The 27,737-nt window shown below is 34.8% G+C and overlaps 1 long non-coding RNA gene across 1 annotated transcript in view; it reads right to left on the minus strand.

Annotated features, from left to right (window-relative positions):
- Window positions 1-27,090, minus strand: part of LOC141570133 (uncharacterized) — a 48,577-nt gene extending 21,487 nt beyond the window's left edge. Inside the window, exon 1 of the long non-coding RNA XR_012494040.1 lies at window positions 26,957-27,090. This is a non-coding gene — a long non-coding RNA (uncharacterized LOC141570133). The remainder of the gene's footprint in view (window positions 1-26,956) is intronic.
- Between the last annotated feature and the right edge of the window lie 647 nt (window positions 27,091-27,737).

Consider the following 27,737-nt stretch of genomic DNA (forward strand, 5'->3'; position numbering starts at 1 on the left):
AGTCGTCTGACTCCTCTCACCTCACTCTTACCCCTTCTTTTGCAGAGAAAACTGTCTTATTTGTTGCTTTATCTTCCTGCTTGCCACCGTGCTCAGGCATTCCAGTTTCCAACCCTGAGCAAGGTTTTCTTTTCTCTGTAAACAAATAAATATTCTCTAAGGGATATATTTGTGCTAGGTGTTTATAATAAAATATTCAACTCTTATAAGCACAAAAAGGGCATCCTCAAAATCTAGTTGATGGGGGGCAGAAAAATTGTACTTAAGATACTAATAGGACTTTCAATCTGACATGAGTGATAAACAATTACTCAAGAAAATATTTATCAGCTGTGTCCAGAGCACTGCAAAGTCTACACAGATGCATCAGACTCTGCCTTTGTCTTTACAGAGCGTGTGAACTGGTAAGTACGTCTTGGGGAAGAATTTGGGGGAAAACAAGGAATTTCCACAGATGTTAGGTAAATTGCTCTCAATGTTCTACAAAATAATAACAGAAATGCTTAGCTCAATACTATTTCAATAATTCCATAGCTTCAACGAAGCTGATATTTGAGGCACAACCCTAAGAGAAAGTTTAGGACCACAACTCTGGACCTCTTCCTATGTGTTCTGTTGGCTACACTTGATACAAAGATGAATGAGACAAAGTTCTGCCCTCAGAGTTCAGAGTCTACTGGAGGAAAAAGACAAATTATAGCATTTTATTGATACTGATGTTGTAATGTTGTGTACTGATAGAGGTAATTGTAGATATAGGACCTGATCCACACAGCAAGATGGGTGTGAGAGGGACTCAAAGCTTTGGGGCAGAGAATGAACACTGGAACTGCATCTTGAAAGCTGAGCAAAAAAGCCAGCTCACTGTGGCTGTTTAGGGGATGAAAAAAGGGCAAATGTTTCAAGAAAGATCATGCAAAAAAACACGCAGAACGAAAATGGCAGGCCATCTGTCATACTGTACAGATTGGGAGCAAGTAATACATACATATAGGCAAAGCTGGTTTGGCATAGAAATTTGTCATTGTTAAATATAATTACAGCAGGTACTCAAATAACATAATTTTGTTCAATGTCATTTCATTAAAACATCGATGAGATGCCAGAGGAACTTACCTCTTGTTTATATCAATTAGCCTATGGTAAATTGGTTTCGTTATACATCATTTCACTTAAAGTCAAAGAGCCTATCGACGATGCTAGGTGAGGACTTACTGTAGTTATTCATGAAATGATATAGACACATATGTCTACACTGGCTAACAAAACCATAAATCTAGTATAAGTTGTTTATAGCAGAACGCCTTTGGGATTAATTAAACTGTCAGATGCTTTAGAAATTTGCTCCAATCAATCTTTTTTTTAAACCCTGTGACAGAAATTTTGTCCTCAAATCCTGCTAAATACTCCTTTCATTTAGTTATACATTGTAAATTATACTTCTTCATAAAGTAAGAGGATTGCAAGGATCCTACTAATTACAGGAAACTGTGATAGAAATAGTGAGGATTATAAGTGTATGGAAGAAAGGACATAACACTGTTATTTCTCTACAGTCATTAGGATTGTACATCTCGGGAGTCAAGGAGACATCAATTTCTTCTGTAGTTTTCCTGAGCGATCTAGCTATAGATCCATTTGGGTTTGGATAAAAACAGAAGACTACACAACACCCACAGACTCTTCCCATGTCCTAACCACCTTATTTTAAGGTCACACATGTATGTTTGTGTTTGACGGAAAGCTGTTTTATTCCTAAACATTGCAGAGAAGATAAACACTGCCTTCTTGAAATAGTAAAAAACAGTACAAACTGCTAGCCATTTTTTATTCATACTACCTAAACACAAATCCCTGTACATTCCTATTTCAATCTCAATTTACTCATTAGTCAAATAAAAAAGTTAACATGCCAGAGTAGATAAATAACAGAAGGGCACTGGATAAGGGCAAGAGTGAGAAGCATTTTATACTTTAAGATAATGAAGCATTTGTATTTAAGGGCTAGACATCACTAGTGGGGGGTTAGGATAGTTTGTTTCCTTTTTTCGATAAGTTCCACTACAATAGTCACCAGCTCCAAGCAGAATTGGGCTCTTAGTTATATTTTATATCTATAATTAAATTCAACAGAAAAATGACAATCTCACTTTCAGTGTTGGTAGATGTTACCATTCTGGTTTGAAAAGTTTGTCATTGTTGTTGAAAATAGAATTAGGCCTTTCCTAAGCTAGATTTGAAGTCTAACATATTTAGCATATTTGTCAAATGTTTTTGAAATTTCATGAAGACCTATGTAAACTCATATGATCAATATTGTGACAAGAAAGATAATAGACACCTTTTCTATGAAACTCAAAGTAGAAGATTACATACCAGAAAGAATCTAGAATCTAGATTCTAGTAGATACCATCTACTCTAATATCCTTGGTTTATAACGTAGGAAACTGAGACCAGAAAGGATACGTGACATTCCTGAAGTTCATAATGGCTGGATGATTCCACAACTTAATCTTTGAGCTAGTATGCTCTGGTATACACACATTAAACTAGCACTAGTTTATAAATATTTGTGGTTAGCAGTAATATTTAGCATTGCATTTACTCATTCATCATTTTCTTTTCAAGTCTTCAGATGGTTCTAATGACAGTGTTACACAGGCATTTTACAAAAGGGGAGACTAATATACGCAGAAAAGTCTTAAATTAAATGAAGGCAAACATATCAAGTATTCCTGACTTCTTTTGGTACCAATATCACCCAAATCAACTCTTTCAATCATTTCAATCGATTATTCTTTCTGTGTTTATAAGAATTATAATGCATTATACTTCATTTTAATGAATTAATTTTACATCTTCCCCCAGAGGCTCAGAGTTTTCAATACCTTTCTTTACCTCACAGGATTCTATAGAGTATTAGGAGAGTAGAAGTATTAAGTAATCAAAACAATGTGGAAAATATTGTGTATGTTTCTTATTTCTAAAAGCATTGTTTTTAATGTGAAGATTTTGACCATCAGAGCCAAAATAAATAGCTAATACAATTTTATTTCAAACTTCATTTGTGAGGGTTTCTTTTAACAATAAGTAGAATGAATCTGGTTATTACTAGATGATTTGATTGAATTCATTTCAAGAAATATGCAAAATCCCATACATGAGTAGTAGTAATGTCAACATCAGACATTCATCAACATGTTATAATTTTCATAGGAAAGAAACGTCATTTTCCATTATAGTCAGTCAATTATCTTTATGGTTCCTTGTGATACCAATAAACCTATGACTCCACCCTTGAGAGCTCAGATAGACTACAATCAACCCTTCCAAAATTAACTTTGACAAGCAAGGAAGCACACAAAAAAGTCTTCTCAAATAGGACAATGAATACATGAATTTATAATTTTATTTAGCAATTCAAATGAAAGGTCAAATCATGTCCCTGGGCCAGGAAGTAGGAATGACTATTGTTAGACAGTAATTTAATAAGTGAATGAATGGGCAACTAATCTTGCAGTCATGGTAACCAATTTCTCTGTGGCCATACTGAAAACAGATTTGCCTGAGAAAGTAAAAGTTCTCATTTTATTCATACAGCTTAGATTTCATATAAGAAAAAAAACTGAGGCATAAACAAGCATTTGCTGTTAACATTTTCAATGTTTGCTATTAAGAAAATGATACTTAGGATGCCTATAACAATGGTAAACATTTAACAAAATATTGTCCACTGTGGTTATTTCTAGCAAAGCAATAAATTGGCATATATTAAATTATAAAGCATAAAATTATAAATTATAAAGCATTATATTACATATGTTTATATATATTATACATATAATTTTATGCAATTATATATGTTATATATATAAATTATAAAGCATTAAATTATACATATAATTTAATTATAAAATTAAAAATTATAAAGCATAAACAAGGATCCTAAGCTATGTTTCTGAATCTGCTGATATTAGAAGCAAGCTTGTATGACAATGTGTCCACCGATTAAAGAAAAGCTTCTGATTAGATTTAGAAAAGACAAAAGATGAAAGGTAGATTTGTACATGCAGACAGTCCACACAGAAAAACCAGTAAACTGTACACCTGAAACTAATATAATATTGTATGTCAACTGTAATTTTAAAATATTTTTAATTATAAAGAAAGAAAAAAAGCAGTAAACTTCCCACTTTCTAATGACATCTAAATATATACTACATTTTTTTAAATGTATATGTATCCTTTTTGGTATTAAAGTTGAGAACGGATAAATGCCATAGCAGTGTATGAAATGAGGCCATAAGGTAATCAAAAGGATACTCAATATACAACTTAGGACAAGTTTAGGATTTATTAGGATTCATGACAAGATTTATGCTATAGATTCAAAGTCTCCCATTCCTTCCTCTTTTAAATCATTTTTAATGGAACACCCAGTAGAACAACGATTTTTTTAACTGAATGGTAAGCTACTTCTTGGAGTGGTAGGGAGATACAAGGTTAAAGAGAGAGAGAGACAGAGAGAGAGAGAGAGATGAAAAAAATAAGAAATATTGGAAAATCTGTAGGCTCTTAGGAATATTCCAGTCGAGAAGAAGAAACTGAGGATCCAGAAGAGATAAGGAAGGTGCTAGAAAACAGTTTTCACATAGGAGAGATCCAAAACATCGTGTTTATTTTACAGATAATGCAACTGAGGTTTAAAAGGTTCTGTAACTTCCCCACAGTAATTTAGCTTAGTTCCTGAAATAGACCTAGAACTTTACCACCCAATCTTTAGCTGAATGTGCTTTCAATTACACTGAGCAGAAGTTCCTTACTTTCTTGGTCCCTGAGACACTATGATATTATGACCCTACTTCCAGGACAGGAAAACAACTATATCCTGAAGCCATCTTTTTTCCACCAGGGCCTGGTCTAACTGCAACTGCTAAAACACTTGAAGGCAGCATTTCTTTGAAAGGGAGGTTTTCCTCCTGTGTACTTCAACCTAAAAGGAGTAATCAAATTTAAAACTACAAAGATAATGCTTCGTGAAATAGCTTTACTCCATAAAGAAATTATCAGATATCTTAGTCAATTTTTTTTTCCTCTGTGAAGGAAAAAGTGTGAAAAATCTCATGAAATGCAACCATCTAAAGTCATTTAAAAAAAAAAATTGCTTCCGTGTTCAAAATAGTCTTGAAGAGAAAATATTGAATATTCTCCCAATAGTCTTGGGAGAAAATATAGGCCCTCTGGAATATAAGGAAAAAGAATCATGCTAAGAAATGGAGGCAAAGCATGTGACCCAAATATAGCACAAGAATTCACTTTGTATCAAACATCACTTTGGAAATCAGATAAATATGAGACATATTTCTTATTTTCACAGAACTTAAGGAGGAAGCTAAGCAATCAATCAAATAATTAGAATTAAGGATGGTATATGGAGACATATAGGAAGACACATGACAGGGTAGTAGCTAAACTTCACGGCACACCAGAATCCCCGCAGCTTGCTTAAAAAAAAGAAAAAAATGTAGATATGTGTAGATTGTCCCCAAACCCACAGTTTTTGATTTAGCATGTCTTGGATGAGGCCATTACATTTTTATTTCTAACAAGTCTCCAAATAATGTTGATACTACTTGTCTAAGACCTATACTTTGAGAACCACTGGTCTAGGGAAGCAAGAAAATTCTCCTAGAAGTTTAAGCTTATTTAAGTTATGCAAGACAGAGAAAAGATGAGTAGAAAGTAAGATTTGTATGATTTGTAAAATGGAACAAAATATAGAAGGAATCTATTTCCAGATGATAGAGCCATAGGCTTGAGATTCCTTAGAGAGGAGAATTCCTCAGAGAGAAAAATACATGAGATAAGCCCAACAATGATCTTAATTCTTTGACTAGGGCACTTTCCTGACTGAAGTACAGGGAGAGGAAACCTCAAGGAGGTTCCATGGGTCTCAATAACCTCGTAACAGACTTTGATATTGCCACGTTGGGTGGAATTTGTAAGGCAAGCTACCAGAGAGAAGAATGCTATAGAAGGAAGGAAGGAGGGAGGGAGGGAGGAAAGGAGGGAGGGAGAGAGGGAAGGAAAGAAGGGAGAAAGGGAGAAAGGGACAAAGAACAAAGATAAGTGAAATCTTCCAGAGCAGAGGTGCTAGGGATGCTGGGAAATATAAACTGAGTGGAGTTTCTAGAGCTATACAGAGACATAGAAATTCTGACCAGCCAGAATGGAGAAACCTTGCTGAAAACATATAGTGCAAACTCTAGAAGCACTCTTAAAAAGCTTAAAAACAAACTTCTAAAAGATGGAGCTGATCTACTAGTAAATTAATTTCCTGCCCTAACAATATGAAGGGTGATAAAATCCAGATATAACTACATAGTATCCAGAATGTGCAATATACAATCAAACATTACTGGACAGGCAAATGAGCAAGAAAATGTGACCAATCACCAGGGAAAATAAAGTCACGTAAAACAAATGAAACAAGATATTGCAAATAGCAGACCATGACTTTAAAACATCTATTATAAAAATGGTCTAGGCTTTAAAGAAAAAATTGTTAATCCATTCAGACCAAAAATGAACTTTTAGCAGGCAAAAAAAAAAGGAAGACATTTTTAAAAATAAGATAAAGAACCAGAAAAAATTCTAGAATTGATATTGACAACTTTGAAAAGAAATAGTCACTCAATGAGCATAAAAACAGACTGAAGAAAATCAAGGAAAAGGTTAGTAAATTTGAAGATAGAACAATAGAAATCTAAAATACAGGATTAAAATATAGAGCCTCAGTGACCTGGGAGACAATAGAAAATGGTCTAATATACACGTAACTCAAATCCTAGGAGAAAAGAGTGTGGGGGAAGAAAACACATTTGAAAACATAAAGGCTGAAAAGTTCCCAAATTTTATGAAGAACAATAACATAGAAATCCAAGAATCTCAATAAACTCCAAACAGGACAAATAGAAAGAAAACCCCAAGTAGGCACATTATTGACCTACTGCTGAGAATAAAGAATAAATAGAAAATATTGAAAACAACCAGATAAAAATATTACATGCAAGAAAACAATGATGTTAATCCCAGATGGATTATCATCAAAACAAAGAAGACCAGAAGACAATGGAATGACACTTTTTTCAAGTGCTGAGAGAAGGGAAAAGAGATGGGGTGAGGCAACCCAGTGAAAATATTCCACTCTCTTAATAAAGTAGTATTAATATAGAGAAAATTGAGAGAATTCATTGACATTTCACTCTATGTAAGTTGTACCTTAACAATAATAACAAAACCTGAAGCCACAAATATCATCCGTGTGGTATCATATGGTAGAAAGAACCCTGCCCTGATATCTAAAAAAAGTTGAAAATGAGTCCAAATTCTACCTAGTGACCTACAAAATTATTTTCACTTCTTAGTTTTGAATACCTATTTAAAAAAATAATCCAGTAATATCTACATTTCATTCAGTCAATATTTAAGAACTTACTACATGCCAGAGGTTCAATAAGTGATTCTACTATTTCATAGGCTTATTATAAAGTCCAAATGAGAATATGTAAGTGATTTATAATCAGTGAGACAGTATATAAATGTTACAATTTGTCACTGAGTCAAGTAACAAAAACCACCTCACAGGGAAAAAAAGATATACTTAGAACTTCAAATTAGAGGGACATCCTGTACAGCAATGACTAATTTCTGCTTTTTTAACATGAAAGAACATGAGAGATCTTAGATGAGAGGGAATATTTTAAAAAGCAAACTACAAACAGCCTTTTTAGTTTATGATCACAGAAAGAACTCTTATTTGTGCAATTAAAGCTGGTTGCCAAGGGAAATAGCAAATCTAAAAGCCTTTAATATAAAAAGCCTAAAGATCAAGAATTTAAATCCCTGAGGTAAAGCAGTTGACCCAAAATGAATCAGAAAAGAAAATTTTTTTCCAAGAAAATGGAGGTAAAACCAGGATTAGACTAGATCAGTCCTATTCTCACTCATTTAAAATTTGTTCCATATGTGCAATAAATACAAATATAAATTCTCTAAACAGGAATAATAATGTATTTTTTTAATTATTTAAAGTTAGAAAATATGTGGTGGTTTAAACCTATAGCTCACAGAAGACAGACAGTCCATTATGGCAGCTACTTCCATTTAGCTTTCAACTTTAGTTAGAATATCAATTTACGTCCCTAAAATGCCAGAGACACGCCCCACACCAACCTAAAGATGTTTTAATAAATGAGCCCCCAAACTCGGCTCATTCAGATCGAAACTGAATTTGTAGAACTATTTTAGCACTTAAGTTATTTTAGTCAATTTTATTTTAATGAAGATTCTTATCCATATTAATTCCAATTCTGATGAATGCATTGAATAATTTTGAGAGGACATGAGGCAGTGGTGATTCCAGAATCCATGTGAAAATAGAGAGTGGAATTATTGAGGTACTGCTCCCATCTCTGGCTTTTCCTTGCTTTGTTCTTACAGTAAATATTTCTAAAGTAAATGCAAATGGTAAACCCTACAAAAATGTACATTATTTACATTTATATGCTCTAATTGATGCTTAAATCTTTTTTTCCAATAGAGTAGTAATGTCCTGGGACATCTTGTGAATTGAGGAAACCAACAGCCATTAAAGAAAGATTTTAACAGAAATATCAGCCAACTTATTAAGTTAAAATAAGATAAACTATTAGAAGAGCCAAAAGGTCCATGGGACAATGCCCCCAATGAATGTCTTACAGAGCAAAGTGTTTTGGAGAATTCCACTTGAATATTAAGTATCCTTATATTGACAGTACAGCACAATTTACAAAAAAGAAGGCTGACAAAAGTAGCTTGAGTCTACTTTTATAATTTTCAGAATAATGCAATCTAATTCATCAAGTGCATGGATAAAAAACAAGTAAGTGCTGTGTAGACTCATCACGATGGTGGTAGATAGTAAGTGGATTTAAAAAATTAGGAATCCACAACCTTAATGTTAGTACCTACTATTTACTAAAGGTCTACAACTCACCTACATTTCACGTTTTAGTTTATTGCCTCGTTACACTAGCCCTTGAGGAATATTTTTTATATCTGTATGTAAAGAAATGAAACTGACATTCCAAGTTTAAGTAACTTGCTCAAAGGTACGTAACAACTAATGGCAGAGGCAAGATTTGAACCTTAGCCAGGCAAGCTTCAAGACCCATGTTTTGCTATTTGTGTTTTTTACCACATCCACAACTGAATTAAGTTTTTAACCTACAGTGTTTATAGTCTATCTTTTTTCCTTCCATAAACAACTCATAGCCCCAAAGCAAATCCAACCTATGACACCTTGGTTTAACCAGCCCTAGTGGAGTAAGTCACCTGTGTGTGAAAGTATTTCTCCATGTGACTGAAGCATCACATGTACCTAGATGACTCAAAAGCTCTTTTACTTGCTTGTGGACATAATGGTTCAAAAAGTATATTGCTGTATCTTTCTAATCAGGACAGTCTTAGCTTAAAGTTAAAAAAAAAATCCTAAGACCCCAAAACACTGGTTAGAGATAAGACCAATGCATACATTATAAATTAAGTTATGCCAAAATACAAATGCTTTCCAAAGGATAAATTGAAACAAGGAAAAGTTCAGTTTGTTGCCATTGTTACTGACACAAGTGAAAATATATGGAAATAAAACACTTTGAATAATGATGTTTGGTTGGGTCTGTCTCTCATAGCTGGTTATGAACTGGACCCTCAAGAAGTTTGCAGATAGTTTGTGAATTTCCTTCTATACTTGCACTTCATTGGCAACAAAAGATAAAAACAAATGGCATCACCTTTGAAGAAACAAAGGGATAATTTAAGCTTAAACGATGAGTAGTTTCTCTACCCCTATTTTCCATTAAGTGAATCTTTTTTCCATTCTAATATCATGGACATTAAATGTTAGATCGTTTCTCAAAGGGAAATACTCCTGTCCTTGCCTCCATTAGAATAGTCTTTGGATATAGCTAATCTTGTTTGATTCTTAGCAGTCATGATGGTTTCATATTCTAAAAGGTAACCATCAATTGCCTACCTGTCTGATAACATAGTGAGGCTTATGCTCTACCAATCTGCCTGCAAAGAATTTTAGAAATAAGTAAAAACAGAAACTCTTTAAGCAAGGGAATCATTTGGGCAAAGATTAATTCAGGTTTCTCTCTCTTTTTTTCTCTCTCTCTCCAATCTTGCCTCAAGTGCTCTAATATACTGGATGTTTTCATGTTTCCCAATCCTCCCTGGACAGAAAGTAATCTAATTATCTAATTTGCTTTAGATGCAAGTCTGCCATTTTTCCCCAATAAGTAATTAGTAAAGGAAGAGACACTGAGAACAGGAGGGCAAAGGTGGATATTCTTTGGACAGAAAGAAAAGGCTGTCTGGTGCCCTTCAGATCATACCACATAAAACTCCACTGTGTGAGCCCTACTCTGAACAAGAAGGAAATTTTCTACTGCAATTCTAAACTTTGCAGCTTATGTTTGAATATTAGACATCTAACTACTTGGCTGACATTTAAACATATGGCTAACATATGCCAAATTTGTTTAAAGTTAAGTCCAAAAGTTCAAATGTGGAAGACTAAAAGTCCTTATTCATGTTTTCTTATTATATTCTCCTGAAGATAAATCAGTGTCAATATGTCTGTGTGTGGCAGGGTGAGAGAAGGGGGGAGATGAAGGAGGGGTCAGAGAGACGAGAGAAAATCCTTTGCTTTTCCTTCTCTCTTAGCAAATGGGGAAGCAAGGTAGAAAGAACCCTGAAAGTCTCCCAGCAAAGTAAGTCATTGTAACTAGTAGAATACATTTTAGATAATAGCTGGAAATAAGGACACCGTTGTTTATTCAGAGCAATGTAAAACTACCACAATTCCATAAAGGGGTGAATATAATAGGGTGAATTTTTTTTAATCAGCAAATATGTAAAAGCCTGTCAACGTTCACTTAAAGTTGTGGCAATTCTATTTATCCTGCATAGTGGTAAATTTTCAGTGATAGAAAAAAATTAGAAAGTAAAAATATGTAAACTGAACTATAATTACATAACAATTTGTGTTCTTTGTGCCCTTTTTAAAAGGCATGAATTAATTATTTGAATCTTTCAGAACAATTCGAGAAAGTAGATATTATCATCTTTATTTTAGAGAGAAAAGTACAGATGTACTGAGAAACCAAATATTTTGACCACATCAACAATGCTAGAAAATGGTGGAGCCAGGATTCAAACTAAGGCAATTTGGCTCCAGAATTCATTCCCTTCACCGTAATGTCATAATGATGCTTTGGGCTAGAAGAAGGGCTGAACTGAGTAAGTCTCTATTACTATTACTTTGAGAAAGCAAGAAGTAGGCCCATCCTTAGAATTCTAAGGATTATTTTCAGGTTTTCTTACAGTCATCTAGCCACCTCCACCCAGTTATTAGGAGGAGAACGAGAGAAAAAAAAATGCCACATATGACTTCCTACAAGAGAACCAAAGTTGATCAGCAAAGGACAGTAAACAGCCTCATGTTGGATAAAGAACGAGCTCTTCAGCATCATTAATGTGACAAAAACACAAAACTAGATTGATGGTAAACAGTGACCAGTGAAAATATAGTTCTCAGCCTTCTACCACTACAGAAAAGAATAGTCCCAGAGGTCAGTACTAACGAGTGTTATAAACAAAAGTTCGGTGACAAAAGTTAGGATAAAAGATATGTTCTTGAAGTACATTATTAGAAAAGGAACTCCAAAAGACTTTTGTGTTTTTGAATAGGATTTCATCAGAAGGGCAAGTAAATTTATAAAAGCTTTTCTTAAAAAGTGTCTGAAATAGAACACAAAACTTTCCTCCAGCTGACCTATCTTCTTACTATTCGTGATCATCCCTAACATTCCTGTAGCAATGCCTTTGTCCATTTCATTCCCATGTAACAATAAGCTCAACAAATAAAACCTTTTCTTCCAAACCATTGCTTTCCTTGAAGCCTTATTTGATCATACGTCTTATCTTTGAAATTTGTGGCATTGAATATTTATACTGTCCTGTATATTGTCCATATTGTGTGTATTGTCTTGTTATCTAAACTGTAAACTCATGTTGGTCAGATATTTTATCTACTTAAACACTTATTTATAAATTTATAAATAAGAAATACTCAGCATACTTGAATAATTTTATATTTCTATAATGAGTGATAGAAGATATAAAAATTGATTGTAAATTAAGAGCTAGCAACCCAGGTAATGACATTGCTACATCAAAGCAAATTAAGAAAAATAATTTTACAAATCACAGGTACACATTGGTATTCTCGCCAAGATTCTCGCCAAGATATATTTAAAATATTCTCTCTCACAATGGTCTATACTCAGAGAGAATTCACAAGACTCTATGAGACAAGTTTCAAACTCATACATTTACTTTTTAAACCAACACATCAAATAAGCTATAGCACTTGTAACTAGCATAGAATATTAGCCACTTATCTACTTATTTTGCAAACAACCATTGGAATCATGAAGCTGGCATACAGAGGTTCTGTAGAGACTTTCAAAGCCTCTAGCTCCAAGGATTAGCATATGGCCATCTGTACAGGTTTCGAGTTTCCTAAGCCACAATCCTACCCAAGATGCAATCCCAAACATTCAGCTTACTCTACATGCAAGAAGAATTTGTCAGTTCTGCCAAGGCTCACGAGTTTTCACACCTGCAGTCGAACTAGGTTTGGTTTGTGTTCCACCATAAAGTAAAAATATTTGGGTAGCTTGCAATACATTTAGCCTAGAAAACTTTATTTAGGCTAGTAGGAAGTAACAGCCATTGCCTAAGCAGATGAAAATGATGAAAGGGTGTAGGGCAAAAGATGAAAGCACAGGTAGATTGGTGGGAAATTTTTAGTATGCAATACCTAAAACCAACAATCCAGTATAATTAAAATTAACACTTAAACAAATGTGGAAAAGAAGCTATATAAGTGATTCTTCCCTAAATCTTTTAAATAGTATAGTGTGCAAGAACATTTCCTCAGCTATACAATTGGGAAATCCTAGAGTTGTGGATAATAAAATGTTAGCACTTAGTATAGTGCCAGACCTACAGCAAATGCTCAAGAACCTTCAAATTCCTTATAAGTCTTTCAATGACCAAATCCTTAATCCATTAAGGGTCTAGAATCAACTTGTCTTATGGTGTCTTCTACTCTAGTGAAGATTATATTAGTAAAGCACCATTGTAGCAACAGTATCTTCTCTAGTTTATGTATTTATTCATCAGCACAAAGGTAATAACTGACATTTGATTAATTATGATGCTGTTCTGAACACTTAGTCTATATTAGCATATTTAATCCTCAGAACAAAGCAAAAAAATACCATCCCCACTTTTCAGATGGGAAAATTGAGGCATAGAGGCATAAAGTAAATTTCTCAAATTTACACAGGTAGCAGGGCTGAGATTTGAACCAACACAGTCTGGCTCCAAAACCCATGCCCCTTTAACCACTAAACTATACCACCTCTGGCATTTGGGGAACTAGAGGTAATAATCAAGGTGAGATTGTACCCTTGACTTATAACAAAAAATAATGGAATAAAGGCATTTTTACTCTTTTCATCTTCTTAAAAAAGGGGCAAATATGAAAAAAGTTAAATGAAGCTACAATCCTGAAATAAAAAATTTAAAAACTATTTACCAACTAAGTTTGAAATAAAATAATGGAGTAATTCAAACTGACCAGTGTTTTAATCCTATTTTTCCACTTACCAGTGTGGCCTGGGGGAAATTATTCTGCCTTCGACTTTTGATTCTTCAAAACTACAACTACTGTGGTGATGATTGAACATCTGAGACTATACCCTTTACAGCTCTTGAAACATATGAAGTATATAAAATATTAATGATAGTTCTTCCCGTCTTTCCTGAGGATACTAGTGTGAAGACATGGGAAAAGAAAAAGGGAGCCTAAATTAAAGTAGCATTCGGATTACTGAGAACCCTTGTTCTTTGCCTGTTTCAGGTGAAGTAAGAGTATTTGCTGTTCAGCTTCTAATTTTACTTAGGTCTCAACTCTGGCTGCATATTAGAAACTCCTGGAGTTTTATAAAAACGTTGATGTTGAGACCCCAACTTAGTCCAATTAAGTCAAGTCTCTGGGGAATAGGGCCAGGAATCATAATTTGTTTAAATACTCCAGATGATTCTAATACAGGACTGAGCCCCTCTTTGCCATATGCTTGTCATCGTGGCCTACCAAGGTGCCTACGGCTGTGGCCACATGCTTGGCAGCTAGCTACAAGTGCAGTAGCTCAAGTTACTTCGTAGTCACTCAACAGGTTGGGAAGCTTTGGGGAAAAAATGGTAAGACTCATCTTCCTATAAGTAATAGAGAATAAGTACAAGGAGAGTATAGCTAACTAGACTCAAAATGTCATGTTTACTTATGGTCAGTCAAGTGTTCATTTCTCTCCGAAAGTACAGTGGTTTTTGGCAAGACTGACATTTTTTCCCAACCACAAACTGAAGACATCAAAAGTAGGCAGGGCTGGTCTGATTTACTCAACCAATTACAGGCTAAGAAACAAGAGTAGAGAAAGAGGAGACTTAGGGGGTCTTCCAGAAAAGCTTCTATCTTTCTCTTTTGTTAAGGGGACTAGAAGAACAAGGTAAATCAACCACCGTTTTTGACTGAATGGTGCCATTTTCCTAGTTTTAAAGCAAAATACCACACCAATGAATAAAAATCCATGACCCAATGAATGCACAGATTTGGATTATTCACCCTCTACCTGAAGAGAGGAGCAGGCAAGTGTGTGAAGTACGACGTTAACACTCTCCTATTTCCCCAGCTGTGATGGAAAATTGAAATATCTTTGTCTCTGGGCCAAAACAACAATGTTGCGTCATGCAATGCCATCAATATTCCACAAATGTTTGTTTTATCATAAGCAGGAGACTTTACAGCCAAACCTCTGGTCCACCAGGAGTGTGACTGGCCCTCATAGCAATCCTTTATGATGCCATGCCCACTTCCACCATTGCCCTGGTACATTCTCCTAACTTCATGAAATGGCCACTTCAGTGGTTGCCCCAAAAATGCTTTAATATGGATCAGAACAGAACATTAACTAACTCAAAGTTATTTTGTCTATATAAAAAGTCAACTTAATTTTATTTCTTATTTCAAATTATGTTCAGTGACTTTATCCACTGTAACTTCTCCAAGGTTATATGTGATACCCAAATGACAACATCAATAATATTTCCAAATGCTACAGTGCCCTGAAAATCAATAATATACACACCCTCCAAAGATAAAGTTGCCAAAGAGAATTAAATTCCTAGAGAGAATGTCCTTCTTATGCATTAAAAATCTTAAGTTCAAAATCACTTTTGTCTTTAGCTCAACTCAGAGGATAGCCACTTAACCTGGCTTTCTTCAGCAGCCACTGCATCTTGTACTGTCTTCTACTGGCACCCCCTAAATTGTTATTTCAACTTTAAAATTTGTGTGTATCTCTTTTCTAGTCATACTGAACAGGATATAGGCTATCACATCGCTGGTCTAATACCCATAAAACATAAAACAAATCCTTGGCCCCTATGGACAAAGTCCTAGGGAAAAAGGTATGTTCAAGAACTCAAGACTACTCATATCTGTGAAAGTATACCGAGGCCAACGATCGGTATGATCTTGGAAAGAAGGGTAGAGAGGAAGTATGAGATAAAGGGAAAAATGTCTTGCCTTCAGGGGATCAGGATGCCATTCAGTCTATGAACAGAAGTCTATAGCTCACAATCTATGAGCGAAACTCATTTCCAAGAAACTTCACACTGAGAGGGAAATGGTCATACATGCTTCTCCCATCTGGGGCCGGGGGGGAGGAATCTATCAATACACACTGCCTCATCTTCAGACAGAGCATTGGAGACATTCCATTCTCTATGAGCTTTCATTTTTGCCCCCAGATCCCACATATTTAAAAAGTCTTATTTCCCTTTTCTCTTAGAGTTTGATGTACGTAGTTAGCTTCTTAGGCATGAATTTAGAGAAAATTATTTCTCATACAACAACTGGTGCTTCTTACAAGTAGAGTGTCTCTCATTTTTAACATGCAACTTCTCTAAGCAACATTGATCACCCTTCTTTTTCTGCGGCCTTTTTACTTATTTCTGCATCTCACTAAGATCCCAAGGCATTTTAGCGCTAAGCCACATACTACCTACAATCCTGTCTCCTAAAAGCAGTTCCCACTGACCCCACATACTTGCCAGCTGGAGAACTGCTCTCAGCCAGTGAAACAAGCTGTGGTTGATGCTTCCAAACCTGTGCCCTCAGAGGCACAGTGAGGTTCATGCTTTCTCTCATCTTTGGAAGTTTCTAAATACATAGAAAACTAAAACAAATGAAAAAAGAGCCAATTATTAACTCCAGGAGAAATTAAATGTTACACAAAAAATGTAATCATAGTATACCAAGTGCCTCAGTGAACAACACGTTCATAGTCCTAATAATCGAAACCAGAGTTAACACTGATGTAACTAAAATTTGTTAATTACGTATGTTGGGATGATGGGGACGCAGAAGAACATGGGAACAGGGTGTAACATGAAAGAACTAAATCGTCATCTTACAGAGTAGCAAGCCATCACACAATATTCTAATTTGAAAAAAAATCAAGACATAAACCAATAAGCATACTGCTCAGAATTATGGAAGTAAATATTAGAAGCAATACTAGAAGTAAATACTAGAAGTAATAGCATAAAATATTGAAAAACAATTTTCAATATATTGGGAAAGTGGGTCTTGGGACTGCTCTGTGCATGTATCTGTGTTTACTATATGCCTTTGCGGCTATCTAAATTTTTCAACCATGTACAGGTACTAAAATAAAAATTAAAAATTACTGTATAATATTACACATACCAAAATGAGGAAGTCCATTTTCCTAATGTTTGTTTTTGTCAAGCCACATCATACTGGTTGCATAAATGCACTGCACCTGGTTTATTGTCTAAGAACAAACCCACAGATACTGAACATAGTGTATATTTCAATTCAAAAGAAAATTAGGACAGATTATGTTTGTTCCCCTCCCCCATTTTTCTTCTCTTCTATATGTGATTTCTCATTCTTAAGCAGAGGAAATTTATTCGTAATTTTCCATTTCCATGAAGCAAAAAAGTAAGAACCATCTATAAAACCCAGTATCTCTCAGCTTACACATTTCAAGAAAGCTTTACTTGCTTGGGCTTCAGACTGCATTAAAGTGGAAAAAGAGACAGAGAAAAAGAGATCAAGATGGGTAAGGAAACACTCCATGAAGAAAGAAGTTTCTGGATTTGAGGCAATGGAAAGATAAAAAGTCCTGTCTTGGAGATGGAGGCAGGGATTCCCCATTTGGAAGGAGTAGACCCTACATGAAATCCAGTTGACAAACCCTGCTCAGCCTGACAGGGACTCCACACAAGCAAACACTTTTTCTTCAGACTTCTGCCTTCTAATTTTAAAAAGAAAAAAAAAAGAAAGATCATTTCTACCTCTGGATGCAGGACATAGCATTATACTCTCCCTAATGACAGTTTCCCTTTGTTAAAAATGCCAGTGTTATTTGAGATGCTATCTTTAGTGACAAGCCAATTCCATAAACCATCTGTCCACCTGACTCCTTTGACTCCTATTACTATGCGGAATTCTTGTTCTTCGTTCAGTCCCTGTACCTTTCCTTTAAGATTTACTGACATTTATATGGTATTTAGACGTGCTCTGTAATTAAAATTTACATCTTGAGACTTGGAAAGAAGAAAAATAATGAAGGGATTGGGGGGCAAAACGTAAGAAAAGGCTAATGGAATTCTAATTTTTGAATCTGAATAGAAGGTTGAGAAGTAAATTCATTATGTCTTTTAATGTATAAGAAGTTATTATAAGGAATAGCAATCATAATTTTTTCTCTCATTGAATAAATGCCAGAAACAATTGTAACTTGCTTCAATTAGAAATTGAACACATACATTATTTGTTAATTTTATTTTATCCTGAAATAATCAAAAAAGGATGAAACCTTATATTAAGCTTGGCCACATTATCTTCCTGCCTCCAGTGAGCTGGTCTGTTGAGACCAGCTTTGCCCTAATTTCCAGTGGGAACTTCTGCCCGGAATGTTAGTATTTCTCTGTATAGCACTGCCTTTTGGGCAGAAACACCCCTTCACATGCTCCCCAGGGGCCGTGGCCAGGCTCAGCCTTCGTTGTATCGGTAACCTGCTTGGTCAGCAGTCCCCTTGCCACGCAGCATCCTGGACCCCAGCTCAGGCTCTGGTCCAGCTTCCAGCCTTGCTCCCCTATTTCTCCTCAGTTCTTGCCTGGTCTTACTGGGTGATAATCACTTTTAAAGAAAATTTCAAACAAAAAGATCCAGAGTACAACAAAAATAGAGAGTCAAAGCATCAACATTTATCAGCATGTTGCTGTATTTGTTTCCTCTCTTCCATATATCCCCTTTTATTGTAAGTTTTTTTAATAAGTAAATCGCAGACATCATGAGATTTGATCTTGACCTACTTTAGAATGAATCTCAAAATAATAAGGATTATAGTAATGATAACATGAATATTTTTCTTACAAAAAATATCATTTTTATACCTAACTAAATTACCAATGATTTCTTAGTATTATCTAAACCCAGTCTACTTTCAAATAGGTCAAATTGTTCCAAAATAATACATTTAGAATTTTTTTGTTTTAATCAGATGCAAACTCGGCTTACTCAATGTGTTCGATTTTTACCTAGAAAGTCTAAGTCTCTTAATTTAGAACACTCCCAACCTTATTTTTGTAATGTTATTGATTTGTTTAAAAAACAAGATTATTTGTCTTATAAAATACCACACACTCCAGATGTGACTGAAGGCTTCTTCGTGATGTCATTTAATGTGCCCTTCTTTCCCCATATTTCCACTAGATTATACATTGGATATAATCTATTGGTTTTCAATGTTGAATCGTTAGGCGAGCAACACTCAATAGCAGCCAGTAAGTTTTCTATTCTATTTTGCCTTTTTTCCCCCATTGGCATCTTAGTCTTCATGGTTCATATCACTTACAAATTCATGATATTCATATATTCAATATGTTTTAGTCAGGTGCAGACATTGGGGGGGCTGTTAAAATGGTCTTAATTTGGGCAGTGGGAGCCCCTTCAAGGTGGCTTCTTTGTCCTTTTGATACAATCTTATTAGGAGTTGATAACTTCCTTGCTTTCTGGCATAAGATATGCATATTTGTTTTATATATTTCCTGTCCCAGACCTGGAATCAGTCATTTCCCTAAAGAAACCTGGCCCCTTGCAGTGGGAAATATTACTTAGAAATCACAATCTGGGCATTGTGTATGCTTTTTGTTCCTGACTTATCATTATTTTTAGGTCTTTTTTAAAGTGAAGTGAAGAAATACATATTTATAAAGAAAAAACCATGAATTTTAGTGATATTTCCCATTCAAATTTAATGTTAGGAGATAGTAAATATCTCCTAACAATTTTTTTGGCCTCCACCCCCCTACCCCACATTATTTGCTATTACAAATAATGCCACAATGAATAATCTTGTACCTATGTCACAGTTTACTATTGCAAATTTAGGTTTGTGATAAATCCCAAAGGGCATTTACTAACTGCATTCAAATTCTCCTCTATAAGAGTTGCACCATTTTGCATTCTCACTAATAAAGTATGAGAGAGTCTGCCTGCCTGGAGCCACGCCAACAGACTATGCTGCAAAACTGATGATTAGAAAGAGTATCTCAGCATGGTTTTAATTTGTATTGCTCACTTTATGAGTAAGGTTGAGCAGTACTTTTTCACATTCATCATTCATCAAGGATCATTGTCATTCTTTTTTGAGAACTGCCTGTATTTTTGCCCATTTTTAAAATCAAGTTGTTCTTTTTTCTTATTGATAGCTAGGAGATTGTCATCTGTTAGGGTTATTAGCCATTTTCTGTGACAAAAATTGCAACAATATTTCCCCACTGTGTCATTTGTCTTTTGGTTTTTGCCACACAGAAGTTTGTTTTGTTTTATTATGATCAAATTTATCAACATTTATTACTTCTGAATTTTGACTCTATTGGGAAGATTTTCCCTATTCCTTGGTGAAAAAAGAAATTTGCACATAATTTCTTCCAGACCTTGTTCAATTCCATTTTTATGGTACTAATCTTTTTGTAATTTTTCTTAGTTTATAATATATGATTTGGAGAAAATTTCACTTTTCTCCAAATGGCTAACCAGTTGTTCCAATATCTTTTTTTTTTAAGTTACTCTTTTCATCTTTGAATTTGAGTTTCTAAGTTTATCATATACAGAATTACCATATTCATGGTCTATTTTTGTATTTATTTTACATTAAATTTGTAAGCATTAAACTGAAAAGAAATCACTCTTTATATTTTTCAAAGATTAAAACACGTGTAGAAGGTGGATTGAAAAAACATCTATTACAAATACTACAGTGGGTACCTATCGAGGGGATAAGAAAATGGAATTGAGCTTGTTGGCAAGTAAAAGAAAAGAAAATAAATATCTCAAAGCAAATAGGAAATCTTGGACAAAATGCTGATCATAATTAGCCATAAACAGAGAAGTGAGAACAATTCTATTCTACTCTCCCAAATCGAGAGAAAAGTACTATTCAGTGTGTTTTTAGGATGAGAAGCTGTGGAAAGGGGGCTTCTGCCCATTTCCTCCCCTACCACAGAGCAATAAGGGAAATTTCAATCTAGATTCAATAACTGTAAAAGACAAAGAAGGAAAGCACAGTTCTAGCATAGTGGAAAGATTCCAGTATTTTTAGGTAGAATGCATAAAATAAGAAACACTGACTTCATCATTCACTGTCTAGAGTACAGCATCCTGACAGACTGTCCCATCATATGTCCCATCCACCATTCAGCTTGAACTGGTATGTGTTTATCCATTGTAGAGGATGAACACAAGAGGATGTGTTTATCACTGTGAAGACTGAAGCATAAAATGATCAGAATGGAATGATATTAAGCATTTAAATCATATAATTAATTCCTCTGTTCTGAGACCATGCCTCTGGATAACATCATCTGGGTATGCCTGCAGGACAATATACATGGATTAGAAGAAAAAAACAACTGTTGTACCTGACTTTTTTTTTAGTGTAAATTAAGAACATCGATATTATGGTTAACTTTTCACAACACAATGTTTTGAACATACAAAGATGAAGATGAGATCCTGGCTCCTGATAAATTCATCAAAATGAGATTGCTTTTTACATTCACTTAATTTTAAAAATCAGAAGTTTGTTTGAATTTTTAAAAATGTTTTCTAACCCTATTTTAATACTTATAAGAAGTTGATTAAACATGGAATTTCCCAGTAAGTTTTCATTGTTGAGGAAATCTTCCAATAAAAAAAAGGAATTTTATTACCCAGACCATTGTCTAAAATGATTCTAAATTGTTATAAGATAATAATCAAGTTGTCGTGTGCATGGACATGCAAAACAAACTGTGACTCCTGTGCCTTCCTCCCAGAATATCTCATAAAAACAAGGAATGATATTTGATCAACTGCTTTCTTTCTTTTAATGCTTTCTTGGAGTTGACATTTTAAGTACACATGCAACCATTTACATTTTAGTCCTGCGAGAAATAATTTATGGTTCTTTTGCCATCAGAAATACAAACTAAAGGGTCTCTGGCTGCAGTCATATTTCTTTTCCTAGATGGAACCTCCTCGACAGTGTGTGACCTGCCCTCTCAGAGAGAGGAAGACCCCAAGGAGGTCTAAACCCTTGCTACCTAACGAGTGATGCTCTCGCTCAAACCCACAGCATCTGCAACCCCTGGGAGCTCCTTAGATATGCAGAGTCTCAGCACCCATCCCAGGTCTACTGAACTAGAGCCTCCATTTTTACGAGAGCCTTGCGTGAATCGCATGCACTTTAAAGTTTGAAAAACACTGGTCTCCCCAAATCTGGACAATCATCGAAATCACCTTGGAGAGCTTTTTAAAATATTGAGTCTTGGATCCTGCCAATGGAAATTCTGATTCACTTAGTTAGGGATGGATCTAAATCTCTGTGTTTAAAACTTCCACGCTTGGTCAAATTCAGGAACCAATGCATAAAATGTTTTCATCAGTAAGGCCCGGAGATTATTTCCATCAGATGCAAATAGCTATTTAGTTTCATACAGGAAATAGCTCTCCACTAACGTGAAAGATGCCAATGCAACTTTGAAGCACCTAATAATGTACATTTTGAGGGAAATAGTCTCTTCTATAGAAGAGAAAATTGTAGCTAGAGAAATGTGGTGATTTGTTCAAACTTATATATTAGTGCTTAATTCCAAGTCCAGGCATGGAATATAAACATTCTACCTAAAAATACTGGAATCTTTCCACTATGCCAGAACAGTCCTTTCCTTCTTTGTCTTTTACAGTTATTGAGTCTAGATTGAAAATGTCCTTATTTTCTCTGTGGTAGCGGAGGAGTCTTGTGTTCCCTTCTCTCTGGAAGAGGGTAAATTGGACAAACTCAAATTACAGTTACATCTTTTTTTTTTCTTATCAAAGCTTTAAAGTATATAATTTACTAAGCTTCAAACTCTAAGTTTGACTATATTATTTTCAAAATTCATAGGGAAAGAAAATGCCACCACCTCACTACCCTCGCATAAGTTCTATATTTGTATTGTCACTTCTAGATTTGTATTACATGTGTTGCATATATCTACTATGTAGTGACAATTACTTTAAAACTTTAGCTCCAAGAATTCCTCAAAATCTCCTCTCCAAAAATAGATTGTAATCAAATGAAAGTCACTGGACGCACAGTGATACAGAAGGACAGCATCAAATGTAGAGAAAGGGAGGGGATTGAGGCTCACAGAGAAAACTTCCTGTTTGAGGTCAAAACTTAGAATTGGAGCGTATCTAATTCTAATTATGTCACTGACATCAACATAATTTCTGCTTAGACCTTCTCTTTCTCTAGTCCTGCACATCATTCCATTTTATTTTGGTTCCAGAAGTTATTATAGAGAGTGATGATAGCAGTAACTTTGATTAGCTTTTTAAATTTATGTAATTCTAGGAAAAAAGAAATTATCTTTCTTATTTCCTCTCCCCTCAAGCAATCATCCTACATATTTTTCAGAGTAGCATGGGTTAGAAGACTAGTGTATAAGCTGCTGGCAGAGTAAGAGGAATTTGGCTTGAGTCTCCTCCCTAGAATCCCACTTCTTTCTACCAGAACAACTCAGATGTATATGTTTTATTTATGTTACACATTCATGTTAAAATTTTATAAAACAAATTTCTCAGCTTTTAAACATTTTTAAGATTTGTCTGGCAATGGGGCTTTGATGTACTATGTGTTAATAATGCGTGAAAGATGGGAAATGCAGGGATGATGGGTAGCGAGGAGGGGTGTCAAAGGCCCAACATTTATACATGTTGCTATTCATAGTGGCCAAAATTAGAGATGTCTGCATTATTACTTTCCCCAAGGTTAAAACCTGCCGATATACTTTTCCCATAGGTGTTTTCTATTTTAAGCTGTTTATTTCCAATTGTAAAATGAAATAATTTGTCCCCTCTTAAAATTTTTCAGTCATCAGCAAGCACGAGAACAAGTATGGAGGGACCCTCTCCAGTATCTCTAAAATCCCATTTCCTTCATACAAGTAAGACAGACCAGGCCTGGCAGGAGAAAATAAAAATCTGTTTGTTGTAGGTTCCACGTATCTAAAACTCTCAGATCCTAGTGAGAAGCAGAATTCTGGAAACTCAACAAAATTTTCATAAGTCTGAATTAAATTATTTCATTTAACAAAATGAATAATACAACCAAGTAGCATTTATTTCATGTTTATAAGCTGGTTCAATATTCAAGAATTAATCAATCTAATTCACATAGTAACCTGCCAAAGAAAGAAATCATATGATCATGTCAATTAACACAGAAAAAAAATGGACGTACTTTAACTTCCATTCATGATAAAATATCTCAGTACAGTAGGAATAGAGGAAGACTCTTGCAACCTCATAATGAACATCTGCAAAGAACCGAGAGCCAACATCATATTAAATGGTGAAAGAATGCTTCTCCTCTAAGATCAAAAACAAGGCAATGATATCCATTCTCACCACTTTTATTTAACATAGAACTTGAAATTTTAGCTGTTGTATTAATAGGCATGAAATAAAAGACATAAAGATTGGAAGGAAAGAAATAAAATTACCTCTGCTTACAGATGGCATTATGTATATAAAGAAAATTCCAAGGAATCTACAAAATAAAATAAAACCTCCTAGGACAATTTAGCAGACTCACAGGAGCCATGGTCAGCACATGCACAAAAACAACTGTACTTCTTTGTATTGACAGTGAACAAGGAGAAACTGAAATAAAACATGCAATACCATTTACAATGGCTCAAAAGAAAATGAAATACTTAGATATAAATGTAATCAACCGTGTATTGGATCTGTGTGTGTAAATTATAAAATGCTGAGAAAAAATCAAAGAAAACTTAAATATTTGGAAGAAACATACCATGTTCATAGATAGTAAAACTCCAGATAGTAAATATGTCAATTCTCTCTGAATTTATCTATATGTTTATCAAAATTTCTATCAAAATCTCAAAATATTTCATGTAGACATAGACAAACTTACCCTAAAATTATTAGAAAAAGAAAGGCTCTAGTCCACCGTTTTTTCAAAATAGCTTTGAAAATTAAAAATAAAATGGGAGGACTCATTCTTCCCAATGTAAGTAAAATAATCAAGTGAGTTAGTACATAGCTTACTACATAGCTTAAACAATCAGGCTTACTACATAGCTGAAATAACCAAGAGAGTATAGTACTGACAGAGGGATAGACATAAAGATTAATAGAATAGGATGGAGAACCCAGAAACTCACCCACACAAAAATGTCCACTTGATTTTTGACAAATGAGCTAAAGCATTCAATGGAGGAAGAGTTGCTTTTTCAGTAAATGGTACTGGAGCAATGAGTATCCATTAGCAAAAAATGAACCTCAACCTATATCTCACATCTTGTATAAAAATTAATTTATACAGAATTTAACTTATACAAAAATGGGTCATAGACTTAAATGTAAAATTATAAAATTTCTAGAAAAGAATGTAGGATAAAATATTTGGAACTTAGGACTCGCCAAAGAGTTTTTCAACTTGACACCAAAAGCACACTCATAAATGGAAAAATTAATAAATTGGATTTAATCAAAAATGAGAACTTTAGTCCACAAAATCCCCTGTTAAAAGACAGAAAAGACAAATTACAGACTCAGAGAATATATTTGTAAATCACATATCCAACAAAGTCCTTGCATCCAGAAGCGCATGAAAATATGTTCAACATCATTAGCAATTAGTGAAATAAAAATTGAAATAATAAAGAGATAAAGCAACATACCCATCAAATGGCTAAAACAAAAAATAATGACAACACCAAAAGCTAGTGAGTATGCAGAGAAATTGGATCACTCATACCTTTCTGATATGAATGTAAAACGATGAAGCCACTTTGGAAAACAATTAAGTAAAAATCGAAACATAAAACTACCATCAGCTGAACATAAAACTACCATCAGCTGACTATAAGAAATGAAATCGTATATTCACACATAAGCCTATACACAAATGGTCATAGCAGCTTTATTCATAAGAGCAAGAAACTAACAAAAATCCCAGGTGTTTTTCAACAGCTAAATGGTTAAACACATTGTGTTACATCTATACCATAAAATACTACTCAGCAATGCAAAGGAATGCAACAACTTGAATGAATTTACAGAGAATTAGGCCAATTAAAACAATCCAATCCCAAAAGGATCATACTATATGATTACATTTGTATAACATTTTTAAATTTTTAAAAGAAAATTTTAGAAATGGAGAATAGATCTATGGTAGCCAGGGTTTAAGGAAGGGGGAAGAGGGAGGTTAATTTCAACAAATCTTTCAACAAAGGTTTATTAAAAATTTTTAAAAGAGGTCTTCTGATAGTACCTCTGATGCTAAGAAAACTCAATTAATTATGATAATATACTCTGCTTGTCCATTCAAGAATGAGATTTCCTATGCCTACTCCTTCGATTCTTTCCTCCACTCTTGACCTTTGCTGGAGATACTATGATGTAGACACCATCAGTACCCACCCACACCTCTTATGATCTTGTCATTGGCATGAAAACCACCCAATTTTCCACTGTCGGAGGGCTTTGTCTGCAGGCTGGAGCCTGCATAAACCTGGCTATAGGTGCTGGGAAGTCAATGTTCCCCCTTTACACCCATCTCTACAGAATCCCTTAGCCCTCATCTCTTGAGCAAAATATGAAGTGCATTTTCTACATTGACTCCCAGGAAGTCCCCCAGTAGAATTAAGCTTCAGTAACAAAGAACAGATGGGATTATCACACACCCTTTATTGACTGACCTGCCTTCCCTTTCTCAATTTCCCACTCTCCAACTGATTTTTCCTGGAATCATCTCCCAACCAAACTTCTTGCCTTGAAATCCTTATATTAGGGTCTGTTTCTGAAGAACCCAAAATAAGACACTTACTCCACAAATCTAGGAAGGAATTTTGGGGGGTTTGTGCCTTGTTTTCCTCTGCATATATTTTCTTTGACCTAATGAGCAATGAGTACCGTATGAATCTAAACATTCCTGGTTCTAGTACAATTCCCACTCCTTAACTCCCCAAATTCAACTAAGACAACCTCACCAGGTCTGTTATTTTTCTTGGATAAATAGGGATAACATACCTGCTTTATTGCCATCACAAATTTGTCATGAGAATAAATTGTGACTGGGACTAGGAAAAAATAAAGCACGATAAAATGTCAGAACATTGTACCTTTGTTCTCACAGGGAAAACTCTCTGTGAAATCCCACTGCCCTTGTGTGCCTGGCTGCAGAAAAGAAAGAGGCTGTGAGTCATCCATTTAAGCGTCCCCTTCAAGGCTTTCTCTGCGTTCCAACAGCGCCAAATGGCTTTTGTAAGCAGTGTAAGTCTGGTTATGTTCTATCTTGTTTGGAACATCAAGATAACTAATTTTCTTTTCACAAACGCTGCCCCCAAAATCATTTCATTTTGTATTCTGCCTACGCCAGAAAAAGAGTTTCAGTTCTGTAAAAAGCAGTCTCACGTTCACTTTGTTGTTCTGTGTGCATCTCGAACCAAAGGATCTGAGTTGCATGGATTTTTCCCTCCCTACATTCACAACAGAGATATGCTCTTTTCTCTCTCTTTTAAATTCAAAGGAAGGTGTTGCCCAAGGCAGAGAATACTTATTATCAGATGTTTATTTTTCATGTAGCTTCCCCTCACTACCCCGGCTCTGTAGAGATGGCGGAAGCGAAAGGTCTCTTAGAATCTGCATTTTAAAGCATGATGATAAAGGTCTCCCGCACACTTTTTGGCTGAAGTGGTACAGTCTCTTGAAATGAGAACAAGCTTTAGGAGTAAAGAAATAAAAACCATTTGATGTGTCTGGTTCTAAGAAGTTCTGAACTCTCTGTTTCTACATTCTCTTAGAGGCAGTAGTAACTATAACACCAAGGAGTCTTTCATATTATAGTCTTATTGAAAACCTATGTGACCTTCACCAGGAGACTAAATCTTTGTGAGCCTTCAG

The sequence above is a fragment of the Rhinolophus sinicus genome, linkage group LG02 (genome assembly GCF_036562045.2).
Source record: "Rhinolophus sinicus isolate RSC01 linkage group LG02, ASM3656204v1, whole genome shotgun sequence".
NCBI classification, from domain to species: Eukaryota; Metazoa; Chordata; class Mammalia; order Chiroptera; family Rhinolophidae; genus Rhinolophus; species Rhinolophus sinicus.